General features: G+C 40.9%; 1 protein-coding gene across 3 annotated transcripts in view; it reads left to right on the forward strand.

Annotated features, from left to right (window-relative positions):
• The window catches only part of LOC121867041 (adenylyl cyclase-associated protein 1-like), a 116,637-nt gene that overhangs the window by 33,202 nt on the left and 68,973 nt on the right, over window positions 1–14,462 (forward strand). Inside the window, exon 1 of one of the 3 annotated variants that reach the window (XM_042366795.1) lies at window positions 6,493–6,621. The exons of the other annotated variants lie outside the window; for them this stretch is intronic. The gene's annotated coding sequence lies outside the window, so the exon portion shown is untranslated. Of the gene's footprint in view, window positions 1–6,492; window positions 6,622–14,462 lie in introns of those variants that run through there. 3 annotated transcript variants of the gene reach the window in all.

The raw sequence follows: 14,462 nt of genomic DNA on the forward strand, positions 1-14,462 counted from the left end.
TTAAGGAAGGGAGTAGGTGAGGGAAAAATAGATGGAGGGAGAGAAAGGAAGGGAGAGAAAGAGAGAGGGGAGACAGAAAGGGGAAGGAAAGAGAGGGAGGGACAGGAGAGAGAGAGTAGATGGAGGAGAAAAAGAGAAAGGGAGAGAGAGGAATAAAGAAAGAGGGAGGGAGAAAGTGATAGTGAGGTATGGCTGGCTAGATGGTAGAAAAACGGGGGAAGTTGTGGTGAAACAGGAGACGGGGAGAGATAGGAGGAGTTTCGGGTGTTGAGAAGGCCACCGGCGGAAGTCTCCCTATCTCTCCCTCTGTATCTCTCTCTCGGTGAGATGAGACGTGGATTTGGAGGTAGGGACGGTGCCAGTGGGTCTATCTCTCTCATTCTTCAACGTGAGATTAGAGATAGAGAAGCTTGCCGGTGTATTATCTCTCTCTCAGGTGGTTGATTTAAGCTGAATTACCCTGTGAGAGACATCATTATAGGGTAGTGAAGGTAGTAGTGGCATGTCATGTAAGGGAATAGTCTCTGGAATGTATATTATATTAATAATAATAATAATAATAATAATATAGTCATAATAATAATGGTAATGATGATGATAATAATAATAATAATAATAATAATAATAATAATAATAATAATACTCACACACATACCATTTGGGGCGGTGCAATTATGTTTCTATCATAGTTAAATTGTAAACATTAGATAGGTCTATTTATTTTATTTTGACCGAAATCTGTGAATAAGAGAACACACACAGTTACCGTAGAGAAGCAGTTCATTGTTGACGTCATTTGGGTCGTGGAATCATCTTTCTCTCGCATGGTAATCAAGCCATTAGATGTGTTCTCACATTCTCGGCAGGGGAAAAAAATGGATTTTTTTTTGTTTTTCATGGGGGAGGGAGAGTGATTCTACCTGGGGATACTTCAGTTACTTAGCGATGGAGAAGACCTGAGTAAATGAGTTGCCAAATGAATGAGAAGTTGAGGCAGGTAGGCAAAGGTAGAGAAAGTGCGTCGTTAGTGGTGGGTCAAGGTGGAGCATACAAGGAACAGGTCAAGGCGGTGCTTACATACGAGGAGGACGTGGAGGAACATAAGAAAGGAGGAAACTGCAGCGGGCCTATTGGCCCATACTGGGCAGTCCCGTTTACACCCAACCCCTATTGCTCATATAAGCATCCAACCTATGTTTGAAGCTATTCAGCTTATTCTAGTTAATGATGATATTTGGTAACTTGTTCCATTCATCCACTACTCTGTTTCCAAACCAGTGTTTACCTATTTCACGCCTAAATCTAAATTTGTCTAATTTAAAACCATTGTTACGAGTTCGCTCCTGGTTGGATAGTTTCCTCACCTCTCCTCTCTCCGTCTCCTCTCCTCACCTCTCCTCTCTCCGTCTCCTCACCTCTTCTTTCTCCATCTCCTCACCTCTCCTCTCTCCGTCTCCTCACCTCTCCTCACCCCTCCTCTCTCCGTCTCCTCACCTCTCCTCACCCCTCCTCTCTCCGTCTCCTCACCTCTCTTCCCTCCGTAATACATGTTCACTACAACACCAGTAATACATGTTCACTACAACACTAGTACTACAAGTTCACTACAACACTAGTACTAAATGTTCACTACAACACTAGTACTACATGTTCACTACAACACTAGTACTATACATGTTCACTACACACAAGCCCTACATCACTATAACACAAAACGTTTCTCATTACTATTTGACACAAACACACACACTCACAAATTCCAACCTAATTAAACAGGTATTATATTAGTTCAACCCCAAATTTTGAGTTGAGGTCCATGGGTACTTGGGAAGTAATCGGCCAAAATATTAACATGGAAGCTGTGCGAGATCTGTACTGGGACGAGGTGGAGAATCTGGTTCAAAACAACATTTGCGTTTTAGGGACAGGAACACATGGCACAGCCTACTTAGTTCGGTGGGGTGGGGAGACAGCAGTCCTGAAGGTTGCCCATAAGTCTCATGCGGTAAGAAGTTTTTGGCAAGAAACTGAAGCCTTGCTTCGTCTCGACGGGGCCGGTGGAGCACCAAGGGTCACCGGCTTCTGTAATGATCCACCAGCTATTCTGCAAGAGTTCAAGGGCCTCGTCACCTTGGAAGACATCTTAAATCAGCTACATGACGAGCGGGAGACTCGATACAACTTGATAGAGGTGGGTTTGCGGATCGGGGAGCAGCTTGAAGACTTTCACCGATCTGGTCTCATCCACAATGACCTAAAGAGAGACAACATCCTCGTCAACGGGTCACCATCCAACCCACAAGTCAGTATTATTGACGTGGGTTTGGCCTGTTACTCACACGAGAACATTAGGTGTAACAGCGATCCCAACGAATTCCCCTGGATGGCCCCCGAGGTGTGTCTGGGCCAAGAGAGCACCAGGGCCTCGGACACGTACTCCTATGGGGTTTTATTGTCCAAGTTGGCCGTCAAGGCACCCGGCTACCACCCAGACGTATTTGCCCTCGCCCTCCAAGCCACGGAGTACAACCCTTATCACCGCATATCTCTGCCGAGCCTTCTTCATCGTCTCCGGGGACTCCTTCGCCACAACCAAGTAAACGTCACGCAACACCCCATCCAAGTGGTTATGCCTCAGCCCCGGTTTATACTCCTACCTATGCCACGACCCACCCAGTACTTGGTCTCACTGTATCAGGTCAACTGAGTGGCGTCTCTCTTATGAAGTTCAAGCTCCTTATAAGTGCTGTGTTAAGTTTATTCTTCACCCAAACTGTAAAACCCAAATCCTAACACACACCATCTCTTAAAAAATATCTTTTGTCTAGGTATTAATATACAGTACAGTATCTTGTAATACCTACTTTATATACCCGCTTTTATTGTACCGCCAAAACCGTTTATTATGTAGATAGATAAGAAATTACCATTGCAAAAAATATGTTTGCAAACTAGACATAATCCTAACAGCGCTGTCCTCTTGTTCCACCTTACCCATGTTATACTGCTTCCCTCCCTTTCCACATTTAGTTTTTTTTTTTAATTTCCTCTGTAAATTATGTATATACTTATAATATAAATGTAAAAAATAAAAATAAAATAAATATCGAAGTGATAACCGTGGTAACATGTTATTACCACCATGTTATATGAACTCTTCCAGATGATACTAAATGTTACATAATACTTCCTTGAGATAAGTGTACAGTATATATCAGGGGCAGGTCAGGCTCTTAACTGGCTCAGCCATGTTAATATTGTGATTTTTTTAATCGACTCTGTATCTGTGTTCTTCTGGCTAAATAAACTGTTTCAATATCAATATCTTACACACACACACACACATTATAAGATACAGTCGCTAAAACAACTATCTGTGCAGGTGGGGGTCGATATGCTCCGAAATTTTACGTGCTACTAGTGACAGCCCTCATATACCAAAACTTATCGTCCATGGTCTCATAGTTTCCCACAAAGTATGCACAGATAGTTGTTTTAGCTACTGTATAATTGCATCTATCTATATAAAACAAAGAAGTATGTCTGTGTGTGTGTGTGTCCGCACGAGAATCCCGGAAACTACTTTACCGATCTGTAGTGATGATGGATGGTGTTGTACAGTCTGTCTTTCTTAGTTACTCTCGGAGTTTTTCCAATAGTTTACCTTTGTAATGGAGGGAGGAATGATGGGAGTATTACTGGCGGGTGGAATAGTAAGGTGGGAGGGTTAGTGGCATGTTGGCTGGGGTGAAGAAGTGAAAGGTGGATGGGATGGTAGGTGAGGTTAAAGACTAGCAGGTGAGTTGCTAGGTGAGGTTTAGGAATAGCAGGTGGCTGGGTGATGCTAAGGAATAGCAGGTGGCTGGGCGGGTGGCCGACAGGAGGGTGGGTGGGTGAGGTTAAGAAATAGCAGGTGGCTGGGTGGGTAAACGTGGGGATCAGTGGAGCTGTACAGGGACCAGCCGTATCTCAGGTTACCGGCCGTGGCTGCTGGGGGCGTGTTGAAGTTCTCACATGAGAGAGAGAGAGAGAGCACATGGAGGGGTATGGAACTGCAGCATGATGGGACATTTATGATATCAGGTAAGACGATCGCTCTGACCTTTCCTCGGGTTGACCTGTGAACTTTGAGGCACGGAGTTGTGTCAGCTGAGGAGTGGAGGCTGCTGTTCTTAGTTCAATCAAGTCGCCAAGAAAATCGAATTCTCGTTTACCAGGTTGTCAGTGATGGCAGTCAACCCCACAAAAAATGATACATTGATTTTTGTCATTCAGGATAAAAAGAAATAGGAAGCTGTATATTTTTAAGTTACCAATAATGACCAGAACCAACACCAATAATACTCACCGTTGTCTTCTTCACTAGTTGCAATGGATAAAAAAAAAATCCAGTGAATCGTGGTTGTTTTTGGAAATAAAAATAGAGAGAGAACTGTTTACAAAGAAGTAAAGATGGGGGGGGGAAAGGCTACAGCAGCAGAACACGGCTGTTGGAGCTGTTAAAGAGAATGAATGACAACGAATGAAAGGCGAGTCCGTGTTTGCTTTTGATTCCGCCCACCCAGTGCAGGGCGGTAGCTGGAAATGGCTGTCAAGAGTAAGGAAAACTACATTATAATTTGTATTATTATTAGTAGTAGCATTATTAGTATTGTTATTTTTAGTAGTACAGTAGTAATAGTGGTGATGATGATATTACAGCTAAAGAAATAAATAAGCTTCATTACTATTGTTGCTAGTTACTCTTAAATAATTAACAAAATAAACATCGTAACCTCAGCAATGTTGCAGTAAAGGCAATTTTTTTCCTAGTAGCATCTGTGTATATTGGATGAATCTATTTAAGGTTACATAGCTACATTAGTATTCGCACAGGCGGGCGGGAAGTGAGAGTTCGTAGGGGGATGGATGGGTGGAAAGTGTGTATTTGTAGTAGTAGATAATAGTAAATGTAGTAGTAGATGGAAGTAAATGTAGTTAGATTAATGATAGTTTTAGGAATAATAGCAGTAGTAGTAGAATGAGTTGAAGACAGTAATAACATACGTACTAGTGTGTGTGTGTGTGTGTGTTAGTTATTATTCTGTTACATCTTAGCTCGTGTTTCATCTATTTCGATAACCTTATTAATATACGATACTCCTTCACATCAATGATAAAATTAACAATAATTGTTGGTCGTATTGTTCCCACCATACTGTAGTGTAAGGCTTAAACAAACTCAAAATATTAACATGACATTGAGGCTGTACTGATTTGGTGTCTGTAGTATTTTCAGTCAACAAATTTGAGAAAGTAAATGCGTGAAAAAAGTTATTGATAGTTAGTTATAAATAAATGTTACCGACGTGAATTATAAATACAGTAAATGCTACCGATGCGAGTTATTTTACACCATCAAAGAAAACATTGCGAGTTGACCGTAAACTGAAGTATACCAATCCACACCTATGCTACTTAGTCGGCAACCTATAGACAGTGCTGGATCGTTATTGTAATGACTTTATGGATGTGTTATACATAAATGAAGAGTGTGGGTGCTTTCTGATACATCATAATTTATTGCAGCGTTACTCATATACACGAAGGTACATAACTGGTGGGAAGTAAAGGACATTTTATTGGTATATTGGGGTACTTATCAGACTCTTTCATGTTGTTTTTTCGGTTGATGTTATCTCACACCCCGTGAATCTCGCTATCATTTGTTGTTGCTGTGAGAGGTTCATGGAGTCACCATGCACATCGGGAAGCGCTGTACCCAGGTGGCTGATGTACAGATTATAATTATCTACAAAGTTTCTTCATGTTTCTGTTAAGTCTCTTTACGAAGTTGCACAAAGAAAGCATCATTTATGTTTGCATTATTTTTACTCATATCTGTAGTCTTCACCTTTTTCGTTGTAACATAACAGTCGGAATTGTAAATAACATCTCACCACTGTCCACGATATGCTTTAAAACTCCTCTTGTAAGTTTAATTTACGGTGGACATCGTGAAAATATGTTAAGGACATAATGTACCCATGTTTGGGATGTGCAGCCTCCTCGCGGGCTGTAAACATAAACATCAAGGAACTTTGTAAACATCTTGTATGTAGAGCAGGTGGCGATTGCCCTTTTATGGTATCTATAGTCGAGTTGTTGAATTTTCGTGTCTGTATTTATAGAAATTAGATATTCACAAATTGCGTTAAATTTAAAGATTATTCAGCTAATCCGTGTGAATTTGTATCATTACTTACTTATCTTATTCAAATTCTGTATGTGTCTTATGCAAGAGGGTTAAGCTTACATCAGTAATAATTATTGTTGTATCTTGGCTAGACTAGGAAATACCGTGTGCCAACCTTTCCACCCTACCCTACCCAGAACCCCACTACCCCGCCGTGACCCCAACCACAGTGAGTAAGATGCACTTAGTAACACCCGTGATCCACCCCCTACCAACACCCACTCCAGGCAGGAGAAGCAGCGTAAACTGGATGACAGAATTAGATGCGGTAGGTAGGGCTACCGTCAGCTATGGCATCAGTGCTCTAGTCGCTTGCCTTTAGTGCTCTTCTCGCCACTCGTCCTGTCCGTGAGTCTAGTCAACCTACAGTTTTCGCATTTTCCCGCGTAAGTACTGCCATTTGTACAGCGTTTTATGTATCCTTTGTACTGTATTTTAGTATTGGTGATTTGGTGTTACGATATGGATAAAATTATCGAAAAAAGAAACTGTTCGAATTCTCCATAGCCAGCATCTGGTTAGAGAAAACGCTGAGACTTGCAGGGGAGACGGAGGTGTATCATGTTTATAAATAGTCACGGCTGTTTAGCCGGCTTTGCCAGCATTTCTCACTTTGTCGTGGTGTCGTTACAAACATTATTTACTAAGACCTTGTCACTTCTAAAAAAGAATTCAAAACTAAGGGTAAGTTTTTAAGTGCAAAACAAAATTTGTTACGCATTAACTAGAACAGAAAAAGTAAAAAAGTATATTTTTTTCCGGCCATGTTGTGAAGACCCGCGTCATGCCCACATTTTATCTCGCCCGTTTGTTTATGTTAATGAGTCAGACGTTTAATGACTCGAGTTTATTTTTACATATTTGTAGTATAAACAAGAGACATTTGAAAATGACATATCCCCCGGCTGTGGCGTCACAACCAAGTGTCACAACTGCCAAAAATCGTAGCTGCGGGACCATCTTTGCTCCCACACGTCAGCCGTCCAAATAGACCATCTGTACCAAGCGACATGATATTCCTTAACGCATTTTAGACAAACTGACCTTATAAACTTACGAATACAGAAACCTCGTGCGGTGGGGAGGGGGATGAGAAGTGTGTAGATTATATAGTTATGTGTTCTTTTATCTCGAGTGATTCGTTAACCGTTTTGTTGTTGTACCAGGTATAGTTGTACAACTGTCCTGGGTCATCAGTGATAAGAGATCCTCTTCCATAAGTGTGTCTTTCTCTCTCTTAGACTTCAGATGTTTACGTAGTCAAGAGAGCCGTCAAGGGTCACCTCCTTCACTCCACGTCACTCCCACCCGGTAAATTTCAATGTCACCCAGTAAACCCGGGGCTGAAACACCCACCTGATAATGTTTAGTGAACCCCACCCCCCTACCCTCTCCCCACCTTATAGTCCTTGTGAATGGCGAAGCATCATCTTAGATAAGCGTTATGACGTAGGTCTTTTGTATGAGGCTGTGGGTGGTGAAGGTTGGTCAGGTCTGCTTTAGTTAGGTTAGGTTTGTGTTGTTTTGGATAGGTTAAGTTGTGTTTGGTTATTTTGGTTAGGTTTTGTTTGGTCCAATCATTTTTGGCTCGGTTAAGTTGGACAAAATTTAGTCAAGGGTTAAGGTTGAGGCTGGGAGGAATAGGTGTGTGTGTCTTTCTTCAGGGAGACTTGAGGTTTGTTTATGTCTGGGCCTCACATGACTAGCTGGTCCGAGTGGTGTGTGGAGGTCATGATGATACACATACACACACACACACACACACACACACACACACACACACACGCACGCACGCACACACACACTTACCTTCATCCTATTAAGGAGGTTAATCTTTCAAGTGAGATTAGCTGGGGTGTTTGATCTTCATATGATCGTAATCACTTTATTATTATGACAAACATTAAACACTGAAGGTTGCATCACATGTGGGTCGACAACCTGACGCTCTTATTACCTACACCATGAAGTAATTTAAACTCGTTAAAAGGATATTGAAACTTTATTAAATTATAGACTTGACATGTAATTAATGGTCGGAAATGGTAATGTATGTCGTGTCCATTGAGAAGTTTTTAGGTCTTCAACGCACAGTAACTCGGATCATTGCAGTAGGTACAGTAAGTCTCTCTCTCTCTCTCTCTCTCTCTCTCTCTCTCTCTCTCTCTGCTTCTCTGTCTCTCTTTTTTTAACTTTAACCCGTTAAGAAAGTGGCAGCCTTAATTAAAGTGTCTTAAGCAGTGGAATGGGGCCGTGAGTCTGCCCTGGGTGGCGGTGCGGAGGTCGACAGTCACTCCCCTGGAACAAGACAATCGACGGCTCAAGACGTCTTTAAGGAGGACTTGAATATTCAGGTTGTATTAGTGTCTCCGTGTCGTATCGTGTCGCATATATATGCTGTTTAGGGTGTGACTTCCTTCTCATTTTCCCTCTCCTCTTCCCTGCTCCTGTCTCTTTTCTCCCCTTTTCATCTCCCTCCTGCGTTTCACTCTCCTTCTTACCTTCCTTCCTTTTTCCCCTTCCCTTTCTACCACCCCCTTCCCTTTCTACCACCATCCTCTTTTTCCCCTTCCCTCTTTTTCTCCCTCCCTCTCTTTATCCGTATCTCCCTCTTTCCTGTAATGCTCCATCTGCTTCCTTCCTGCTGCCCTCCGGAGCTACCCGAGCGAGGGGAGCTTGTGTCTGAGCCCATCTATAAATTCAAGCAGTTTTTCCCCTTCCAGATACAATGGCTTTATTACCATACCTGTTGTGTTAAGGTCTTAGACACACACACACACACACAGACACACACACACACACACCCTGGGGTAGCTAACTGTGATACACCGCGGGTCTCTATAGCCTTGTGAATGATGTCAGTTTATTTCCCATCCATTCTGTATATTTTAGATCTTTACACTCCTCCAAGTTTACAGAGAAGTCCATGCGAAAACTTCCATCTGTGTGTGTGTGTGTGTGTGTGTGTGTGTGTGTGTGTGTGTGTGAAGGGAAAATTTTACGTATGAACTTGTGATAATCCGAACCCCAAGTCCTTCAGATAAAAAAAAAATAGTATTATGTTAGTAACAGTCAAATGTGGGGTAATTCTCAGCCTATAGTGTCCTAAGACCTTAAAATTTCTTCATAGATATGAATGGTTTATTTTGTTGTCGTTTGTATAGGATCTTAATATTGTAATAGTGTGTTTCAATTGTTTTTCTTACTTTGATAACACAGCATACATATATCGTTTCTCACTATTATTATTATTATTATTATTGTTATTATTAATAATATTATTATTAGTAGTAGTAGTAGTAGTAGTAGTAGTAGTAGTAGTATAGTAGTAGTAATATTTTGCCCCCAGGCCCTGATGTGGGTCATTGACCTGTGCCCTAGTGGGTTAATCCCGTGAAAAAAAAAATATGTATATATATATATATATATATATATATATATATATATATATATATATATATATATATATATATATATATATATATATATATATATATATATATATATATATATCACATGACTAACACTCAGTTCTTCAGTTAATAGAGAGAAACTGTGTGTGCGTGTGCTTGTATTTATCTGTGAGTTCCTCCTGGTTTAACAGACGTCACTCTATAACCTCTACGTAGGAGCCACACCTAGAAAAACAAACTGTGTATACGTAGCTGTGTTTGGTATACGTTTCCTGCAGCTCCGCTTTCCCCTGTACACGCCCTTGTGTCATGAATATTTCCCAGTGTCATTCTCGGTTCAGGCGCGACAGCTGAGTTGAGTTACTTTTCCATGGTTTAGGATTTTAAAGTGTTGAAGTTTATTGTTAGTTTTCGTTGCTAGGCAGGAAATACGTAGTTACTAGAACGATTGCCAAGAGGATATGAATCGTCAGTTGATTGTCTTGTTTTATAATGGTTCGGGGGTGGTCACAGTGTTGCATATCAAAACTTGTAACTAAAATACACATTGATAGATAGAGAATATACATATATATAAATTTTTAATACAAATTCAATACCCATATCCACGACCCCTCCAGTTGTGTGTACAATGAGAGAGCGGCGCTTTAAAGAACACACACACACATGAATACAAGCCGTGTACATACAGCTGTTCTTTTAAGTGTGGATCTTATGTATGAGGTCTGGAGAGGTGTCTTTGTTTTATGCTAAATATGTGGATTTTTAATCTGGTGGCCACACTGGTAAGCAATAAGGGGGGGGGAGTAGGCTGACGGGTAGGTAGAAAATTACGTAGGAAGGCAAGCAGGTAGGTAGGTAAACAAGCAGGAAGGAACGGAAGCAGGCTGCGAAGGATAATGACAGGTAGGAAGGAAGACAAAGAGGGAGGGAAGCAGGCAGGTAGGAAGGCAAGGGGAGTGTTAGGCAAGCACAGAGGCAGGCAGTTAGGGTGACACGCGGCAAACAGGGAGGGAGGGTGGCTAGCATGAGAGGGGTGGAGGGACTAAGTAAGAGTTGTTCATAGGTCAAGCTACAGTAGAAAGTGAAAGTAACAAGTTCAACAGCCGCCCTTGTCACACTCGCCTTGACCACTTTTTCCTCTCAGGTGCCGTAATTGAACACGTGAACACTTCAGGCGGTCTGCATCTATTCATATTTGGTTGTATCTTGCAATTGGTTCATATTTGGGTCGAATTTGTCATCGAACTCCCATGATTATGGAGTTTATTTGGTAATACAGAATTTTTGCTGCTTTATATGTTCCTTAGTTGAACATTTGAACACTTGCGATAGTTGTTAAGATGTTTTCCTATTTGGTTTTAATTTGCATTCACCTTTGACTCATATTTGCCTCTCGACTTGCATAGTTATCAAGTTTGTTTTATGTTTTCCTAGTTGTTTTTTTGTTCATTTTTGCGTCTCGTAGTTGAACACTGGAGCACTTCATGTGGTTGTCTAGATCAGTTCACATTTGCTGGTTTTAGTTTGTATGTTTTTTTGGGGGTGGGGGTGGGGTATACTTTCTTCTAAGATGTTCTAGCTTGATGGTGGAAGTTTTTGTGAGATATCGTGTGTGTAATAATAATAATAATAATTAACGGTTTATTGAAGTTCTGCAGCCCGGAAGGCTGAAAAATATATACATTGGACATAAATGACTTATTACATTACACATTGGTGGTTTAACAAAAGCTCATTAGAGAAAGGTAAAGGAACACAGTGAACATACAGATTAATGTAGGTGTTGGAACAGCAAAAACGTAGTGTAGTAACTCCCTCCCAGATGAAAAGGAGGAACTCACGTGGTGTAGTAGTTCCCTCAGATGTTGTTATGAGGGACCTGGCGTGGTGTAGTAATTCCCTCGCTGATGGTGTTATGAGGGGCCTCACGTGTAGTAATTCCCTCACAGATGGTGTTAGGAGGGACCTATGTGGTGTAGTAGTTCCCTCAGATGGTGTTATGAGGGGCCTCACGTGTAGTAATTCCCTCACAGATGGTGTTATGAGGGGCCTCACGTGGTGTAGTAATTCTTCACATATGGTGTTATGAGGGGCCTCACGTGGTGTAGTAACTCCTTCACATATGGTGTTATGAGGGGCCTCACATGGTGTAGTAATTCCCTCACAGATGGTGTTATATGAGTGAGGTGTGGTTCCAGGCCTTCCTATCGTAGACGGATTAACACATCGCTGGTAGTTGGGTCTCACAGGCCGTTATCACTGGGTACCTGGGACCTCACTGTGTGTGTGTGTGTGTGTGTGTGTGTGAACATTACTACACTTGGTCATACTGCATTGGTTTGTCGTCTCTTACCACCCTCCAGTACATTCTCAGTTTATTATTATTATTATTATTATTATTATTATTATTGCCGGTATTAATATTCGTGTTGGTCCTAAACATCATCCATATTGTTGACTGATTTTTTCATTATTATTTCTTTTTTTATTAATATTATTTTCATCTTACTACAGTCATATATTATATTCTACTACAAGTACTAATGGTAGACCTTGCTGCTTTATGGCATCACGAAAATTGTGACCAAGTCCCAGGTTGCTGATCTGACTTTCTGTCACATTTACACACAATTGCAGGGTCTCAATTGTGTCTTTTTCTTGACAACATAACATACATCTATTATCTCTCACTATTGATCATTTTTCATTTTTGTATTTCTCTATGGTTCTCTATTATTATTATTATTATTATTATTATTATTATTATTATTATTATTATTATTAGCAGTGTTGGTGTTATTGTTATTATTTTATTTATAATTTTATAGTTTTTAATATAATTTTTATTTACTTTGAACTAATTATTATTATTATTGTCACTATTATTACATTTTCGCCCCCGAGGCCCCGATGTGGGTCAGTGACCTGTGCCCGAGTGGGCTAATCCCTGTAAAAAAATTATATATTAGTATTTTACCACATATATACCTTAATATAAATTATGATAATTATATGATCGTTTACACCTCATGGATAATGTAGTGATGTTATTCTATTTATGAAATCAAACACTGTTGTTCAAATTCTCTCGTCTGTCTTTCAGCTGAATGATTGTCCATAAATTATGACTTTTGTAAATTTTGGCGAGGTAGCAACTGGGAATTTTGCTGACCCTCCTCACTATTCTCTCTACCTGTCGTCCACTACCCAACCCTCTTCCCCTCCCCCCACTATCTCCCCCCTCTCCCCACTATCTCCCCCCTCCCCTCCACCAACTCCCCTTCACGCTCTGCTCACTCGCCGTACGGTCACAAACTTTTATTTTTTATTTAATCATTTAAAGCTACAATGATTGCTACTACATAGTTTGTGACTGAAAGTTTCATAGTTTCGACCTAATATGTCTATGGTGATGTAAGGGTTTTAGAAAATAATTGTGAAAGTAAAATTTTGTTTTATGAAAGTCTAGCGTTTAGTGGTAACTCAGCGACGAAGCTTACGTCATTTTTCCCGCCTTTCTATGCGAGGTAAATTTGCGCGGGAATTTCCTCTGGTGTGGCCGCCGGGAACCGGAGCGTCCATGTGTTAAGTTTTAAGTTGATGTCACTTGCCGAGGGGGAAGGGGAGCGGAAATACACAGGAGGTTCTTTTTGTGTATTTTTTAAGTTAATCATGGTGACAGGAAATGTTTATTTGATAGCGTCATTACATACGTAATGCCTTCATTGATTGTTAATATATTTTTTTTTATCTCTTAGACAGAATATTGATTGATATTAGCCTTTCATAGTCAATAATTATAAACCTAACTTTATTTTTTCCCCCTACGGTCAACATATTTAACACACCCTCTAGTGCTCATCGTCTATATTAGGTTTTCCTGCTACGGTTCTTACTCCGTATTTACCTCTTCGTAGTCGTTACCTGTGTGTAGTCAGCTGGGGGTTGACTCAGGGGTCTCAGCTGATGAGGTGTGTGCCGCGTCGACCCACTCACTCGGTGTACAGTGTTCCTCCCTGTGTAGACCCGCGCCCCTCCGCCTCCAAGCCTTTACCAAGACCTGGCTCTACTGTGTGTTACCTGTGAGAGATTTGTGAACCGATAATCCTTACTCTAGCTGGAACTCTGTTTGAATATGACTCTATACACAGTGAAATCGAGTGTGGTATGTGGATACCTGTACCCGTTTACCTCTCTGGATACCAATACCGGCCGTGATATACAGTATGTGTTGGACTTTACTCGAACTTAATGACCAACATGTTGCCGTGTAAAAACTGCCTGTATTTAAGTGGCATCAAAGAGTGCGTTGTGTAGTTACCATCTTGACCTCGATACACTTTTACCTGTCTGTGTGTGTGTGTGTGTGTGTGAAGGACTTGACTCGTGTTGATGACCTGCCTGCTTGTGTTTACTGAAATATGAAGTGTTTTATTTAAATATTGACTCCAGACGTAAATTGTATCTATGTACCATTAAGGTGGAAGTTTTATGGATGTGTTTTGGTTTTGTTTTGGTCAGCCTAGTGTTGTGTGTTGACTGAGTAACCTGAGCTAGTGTACGTGTTCGGGGCCAGTTGTTGCTGGGGGTTTTAACTCTTTGTGTGTGAGCTGGTGTAGATGGTGGTGGTGAATAATGAGAGCGATGGAAGGAGGTAAATGACAGTACTGGTAATGGTGAGGATATTGGCGATGGTGTTAATAATAATGGGGACGATAATGATGATAGTAGTAGTTGTGAATGATAGTGACTAAAGGTGATGACACTGATGGTTATGGTTGTGACATGATGGTGATAGCAGTAATGGTGTT

Source organism: Homarus americanus, unplaced genomic scaffold (genome assembly GCF_018991925.1).
Source record: "Homarus americanus isolate GMGI-L3 unplaced genomic scaffold, GMGI_Hamer_2.0 scaffold48226, whole genome shotgun sequence".
NCBI classification, from domain to species: domain Eukaryota; kingdom Metazoa; phylum Arthropoda; class Malacostraca; order Decapoda; family Nephropidae; genus Homarus; species Homarus americanus.